Source organism: Lygodium microphyllum, chromosome 5 (assembly GCF_053477565.2).
Source record: "Lygodium microphyllum isolate KBCC chromosome 5, Lygodium_microphyllum_v1.1.10, whole genome shotgun sequence".
Classification (NCBI taxonomy): Eukaryota; Viridiplantae; Streptophyta; class Polypodiopsida; order Schizaeales; family Lygodiaceae; genus Lygodium; species Lygodium microphyllum.
The window spans coordinates 82,198,081-82,204,486 of NC_141139.1; the positions used below are offsets into that span (position 1 = coordinate 82,198,081).

Below are 6,406 nucleotides of genomic sequence, written 5' to 3' on the forward strand. Positions count from 1 at the left end.
CTTCATTGAAATCCAACTTAGTAGCTGTATTATCTTTCTTAGCATCAATAAGAGAACCAATAAAATCTTGCACAATGACATCTTCATTGCAATAACCATAATCCTCAAACTTATCATCCATAACATCATCAACTTCTTGAATACATAATTGATATTCTTGATCACCAATCTGATCATCTTCATTGTACATAACTATCGGCTTCCTTTCTTCTTGATTAAAGATGACAGGAGATTAAGTATGATAGTTTGCAAAATACCAAAATATGAAAAATACATTGAGATTATTGATGCAAATTGTATGATGATCTACTCTCCCATTGGCAAGTTGCTCTGTGGGGTTTGGGGCACTCGAGGATTCTTGGCTTCTTTAGCTCCTGTCCTCTCTTGCTCCTTGTACCTCAATCTTTGGCAAGATCATGGGTAAAGAGCACCAATCATCATCATCGTCACTTGAACTTGAATCAAAATCAAAATCAGAATCCAAAACATCTTCATATCTTTCCTTGAGCTTTTCAAATGTTGTAAGCAATCTCCCAATATACTTAATGCTTGAATAAGACCTGAATTTCTTGCCTTCATGATCCTCATGCCATTCATATACATCATGAAGAATATCCTCAAAAGAATCCAACTTATCCCATGCTTTATCAATCTTTGAACTTGAAGCCTTCTTTACTCTACGGATGATGAAAACCTCTTGCAAATACCATCAAACTCATTGCATAAATCAAACATGCAAAAATACTTGTAAGATTTTCCTTCTTCACAAGACCCATGAGCATAAGAACAGTGCCTTGAAGTATGTCTAGACTCAAAGCAAACTTTGCACTACTTTTTATTCTGCTTCGATTTACCCATTGCTTCAGGTAGTTGCACTACTTCAAGAAGTTATCATTGCTTCAAGTAGTCTTCCCCTGCTTCATCTATTGATAAAATTTTTAGATTTAGGACATTTTGCTTCATATAGAAACTCTACCTCATACAAGAAATTGCTTCATGCAGGAATTCTGCTTCATGTAGGAATTTTGGTCCATACAGGGTTTCTCCTTCATGTAGGAACTTTGCTTCAAACAGAAATTTGCACTAGGGATTCTGCTCCATATAGAAAATTCAAATTTCTAGCCTCAATCTTTGCCAAGAGACAGAGAGAATCAATGGCAACATATACCAATAAAAAACCCTTCAAACTCCATACAGAAAATATGTTTTTCATCCATAAAACAAAGTCGTTTTTCACAAATCTCAAGTACTTCTTCAAATCTCTGCACACATTCTGTACCTGGAAAACCTTTCAATAGAGAATGGTTCATGCAAAAAACTACTTCATGTAGCAACCTCTGCTTCATACGGAAAATTAAAAAATTTGGCCCCAAACAGAGTCCTTTTTTATTGGGTCTTTCACCAAATGATCAAGAAAAGAATGACATGATCTATATACAGAAAACCCTTTGAATTTAATATAGGAACTTTGGTTTTCTTCCATGAAACAATGTCATTTTTGGAAAATCTTCAAATTTCGAGCATTAACTGAAGTCATTTTGCTACTAAACTTTCACACCAGAGATTTAGAAAAGCATGGTAGGATCGCCAAAGTGTTGCTTCCCTTTCTATGTAGAATGCATAAAAGAACAGAGAATATGTCATGAAGCAAATACTCCATATCATGCCCAGAAATAATAGAAACTGAGAAATAATCATATGACAACACTCGCCGGGGGGGGGGGGGGGGGGGGCGGGGGTCACTCATGAATATATGTATATATAACGTGAGTTCAAAATAAGGGGTTTTTAAAACACCATTTCTATACATTTTTTACATACAGAAGGATGCCATATAAAGGGGTTACTTATAGATTGAATAGAAAGGGGTTGTGTATTATTCAAGAAAAATTCACAGATTAGGATATTTATAAATAGGCCATGAACGCACGTTATATAGAAAATATATAAATAGTGAACCCCCCGAGTTACAACATAGATCTACTCTACTCAGCACTACAAATCAGAGAATAAGAACCATAATGCATAAAGCATGTTGTAAATAGAACAGATGCACTAGAAATGATGGCACCAACTGCCAAATCCTTCATATTTTGAAGTAAATCCATCATGTATCAGAAGTAGACATCAGAAATGATTAGATAGATAAGAAGGATACACGAAAATGCCTCATCATGTCATGTTTTTACAACTACCCAAAAACTACACTTCATGAGGCAAAGAACTTCATGAGACAATTAAAGGCTGCCTCACACATAGAACTAACACAACTAAGGTCTAACCATGCTAAGGGCATAATACATGATCAATATACTATGAGACCATGACCATGGCTAACACGACAGATCCGTTCGGGATCTCACCCATCCGCTTCCCACAAATGGTTTTCTTTAGTTTTCTAATTACCCATCACATTAAGTTATAATATATGAAAGAAGCTTCGTTAATTAACTTGTCATCATAGGTTCCTTCGTATAATTTTACGACACAATACAAAGACAAAGAAAAACAATCTTTTGGCAAAACATATTTATTTATAATTCTGCAAAGTTATTTACAATGTTTTTTCCCTTCTACCTACACAGAAGATAAAACCTCTGTTCTCATTAAAAAATCCCTTCTGTCTATGTAGAAGAAAACAAACCCTCCAAGATTTCTATCCCTTTACTAGTACCGGGGACTCCAGGATCCCATCCTGATTCACATGAGGGTCAAGCAGTTCCTAGGTGCGATTGAGAGATTTATGGCTAGAGTCCCCCTAGCACTCCTGCCTCCTCCTGCCTAATGGATTCCATACCGAGCAACCTCTCGCCGTCTGGGACGGTCCAAAACTCCTCGTGGCGATATAAAACAATCCCCCTTGGAGCAAGGTTTTGCGTCTAGTCGTGGGGGAGGCATAACGCGATCTTTCCTCTTATTATCCTGATTATATAGTTACAATCAAATCTAATTGCTGCAAGTACAATCAATATTTCCTACGCAACCATCAATACATGCAAAAATAAAAAAAGAAACAACAGCAAGTTTTTTTAGCATAGGAAGCAGCCCCACCCAATTCTAGGGTTTCTCTCATTGAGAATAGCAAATGATGCTTGTCCATAAGTGACTTTGTATGAGAGATATGACAAACATGTATGCTCTATAAGCTCTAGGAAGAGAGGTCGAAAATTCCATAAGCACAGTGAGGAATAGTGGTACTACCCAAAAGCTATAAAAGCATGTACTTTGTTGACACTCATAACAAGGCAATGGATTTATCAGTTTGAGTTACTCAAGACTGTCTTTATGAGTCCAAGCTAATCTATCTTAGAACCTAATTCACTTGAGTTACAATCTCTCATTCTGATAATGTATTATGTGTTTGATTTGCATCCACCATAGCTAACTAACTCTAGATCCGTGTTTCTCAACATGGTATCAGAGCCATGGCTGAGCTAGTTGGCTAGTGTGTGTGCACTTTCTCAATCTTCCTCTCTTCCATTCTCTCATTCTCTCCATTTCTTAAAGTCATCCAATGTTTGTTCTTCATTTCAAGATTACGAGGATGCATGGCTAGAGCTTGTCATAGGCAAGTTGAGAGAGGCGGGCCTGAGACATGATGTATACTCTCTCACAATCATTATTGCTCAATTCCAAGTGTGGGAGCCCTCTGCCATATGCACATGGTTTTCTTGCCTGAAAGCGTAGATATGGTGTGGCCATTAATCCTTCTCAAGCTGCAGCATATGTCAGTGGCACCGCATTAATCTCGTATGGCTCCATCAAGCAATCAGGGCAGGCACGTAGCATATTGGCTCTTCGAGAAGCTTCTTGCCATGCCTCACCAAAAGAGGACATACTTAGAGCGTCTCTGGTTTCTAGGGAAGCCTATTAGCATGCCTCAGAAAAAGAGGACGTATCAAGAACCCCAATAGTTCCTAGAGCATTGGTGAAACAAGAGGACCAGGGCGTGCTGTTTGATGATGAAGAGGTCATCGATGGCACAAGCCATGGTGAAGAGGATGATGCTTACAGTGTTGAAAATGACTCTCTGGGAATGGCCGCTTGTCTCTGTGTCTCCCTCCTGCCCACTATGATGCGATGTTCCAGTAGTAAGGATCATCGTCGTCACCACCGTTGTCATCGAGTGGTGTGATGTAGTAGCAGCAGAAATGGCGACGTCGCAGAGGTGAAGGTGGATGTTGGGCCTGTGGGAAAGCTGACGTAGCGTGTCTTTCCCATCAAAAGAAAGCTCGGCCCTTCTAGCACCATTTCCATGGTCACTCTACCAAAACCCTTGGGCATCGTTTTTACATAGAGCAAGACAGGCACAGGCCGGCATGTTCTTGTGGAAGGGCTCGTGCTGCCTGGTGGTGGCCATGCCGACCGAGCATCCCGTGTCACGAAGATCTTTGATGCAAAAAAGTGTTCGCAATAGTTTGGTGAAGGTAGAGTCACCTATGGTGGATCTGTCAAAGTAGGTGACTTGCTGCGTGCTACCACATCGGTGAATGTTGTTGTGGATCTGTTTGGACTCAGAGCTCCTTAGCATGTTATAGTCCTTTTTGTGGCTGATAATAGGACGTGGGGTGAAAGCATCAGTGATATAAAGTCCAGCTTTGTTGCAGATGGACTTGTGACTTTGATTCTTAACGAGAAAGCTAACACAGATATAGTGAGCATGGCCTGCCAGATCTTCAGATGAGTCTGCTACAAGAGAATTTCATAAGTGTACAAAAAAATGATGGATAGTTATTACATTTGTCAAATTTTTACAATATCAAGAAGCTAGGAAAATCACCACGTATTTGAGCTTTTGGAATTGTTTCACATCATTGGTTGGAGTATCAAGATAGACATGACAAAAGAGAGCTTGTCAAGTCAAAGCAATCATAAAAGCATGAAACTAAAAGATTGTGTCAAGAAGACTAAAAGAGAAGTACCACGCACTAATTATAAAAGGGGTAAGAAGCACAACGAAGAAAAAGAGCAAAAGATCAAGAAAAAGATCAAAGGTTGCCAAAGAAATAATGAAGAAATTTCCATTGTTGCTGATAACAACGTTTTTCCCATAGTGGATCTTATTTCTCATAGGAGATGTAAAAACCCTGCCAAGATGTAAAGTTTCAAGCCTTAAACTTGACTAGGCTGCCAACATCTAGTCTCCCGGGCCATGTCATCATGTAGGGGGGAAAAGCCAGCAAGGGTAGAGACTTATCATTTGAGGGGGGGTGTTGAGAATAGCAAATGATGCTTGCCCATAAGTGACTTTGTATGAGAGATATGACAAAAATGTATGCTCTAGAAGCTCTAGGAAGAGATGTCCAAAATCCCATAAGCATGGTGAGGAATAGTGGTATTACCCAAAAGCTATAAAAGCATGTACTTTGTTGACACTCATAACAGGGCAATGGAACTATTTGTTTGACTTACTCAAGACTGTCTTTATGAGTCCAAGCTAATCTCTCTTGGAACCTAATTCACTTGAATTACAATCTCTCATTCTGATATTGTATCATGTGTTTGATTTGCGTTCACCATAACTAACTAACTCTAGATCCGTGTTTCTGAACATCTCTTTCAAGGTCCCACCTTATTCTTTCGCATCCTACTTGCAACTTTTTTTTCCAAATCCATAAGTTATTTCATGACTCTAAAGTCTATTTTATCCTTATCAAAACGTGGTATTTTCACCCTAAAATATAATATAGACATTTATACCTATGGCAGGAAATTCATGCGATGCCCTACCCTAACCCACACTTAGCAGGATTTCAAATGCTTTTCCAAGTCTGTTTAGACTTTAGAATTTGTATTGATAAATTCTTATCAATGTCCAAAAAGTCCTACAGACTTCCAATATTTAGTTAATTTCGTGATACTAATAGTGTTAGGGTTGTCGAGTATTTCATAGTTGTTTTTGCTTCAACATTCTTGATATTTTAGGTAAGGTTTTCTCGTTGATTCATACGTGGATCAACTCATAATATTGACGCTCTCACCAATATAACCATCAATATTAACATTGCGTGTGTTTTCAGCAAGAAAATAATTTTTATTTTATTCTACTCATATTCTATGGTTTAATCGATGATGTCCGATCATTTGTCGAACTTTTAATATTATCTAGAAAGATCAATTTTCATTTAGCTATGCCCTAAGTACAATGCTCATTGCTTTTCTAAAAAACTTTATTCTAAGCAATGCAAAAATCATAAGTGCAATTTTTCTTTCATCTTTCATACATCGAATTATATTTTCACGCACCTAATTTATGCGCATCTAGTATATATTTTCCTATGCAATTTTCTATTGATTTAATGCATTGGTTATTTCATGATATTATCTAAATGATTTTCTATAAATTATTATAAAACTCATATGTGCATGTTTATCATTAGAAAAATAAAATAGAGATAGTCACTTT

The 6,406-nt window shown here is 37.8% G+C and overlaps 1 pseudogene; it reads left to right on the forward strand.

Annotated features, from left to right (window-relative positions):
- The first annotated feature begins 3,977 nt into the window (after nucleotides 1-3,977).
- On the forward strand, nucleotides 3,978-4,684 carry LOC148036056 (uncharacterized; annotated as a pseudogene).
- Nucleotides 4,685-6,406: the final 1,722 nt, after the last annotated feature.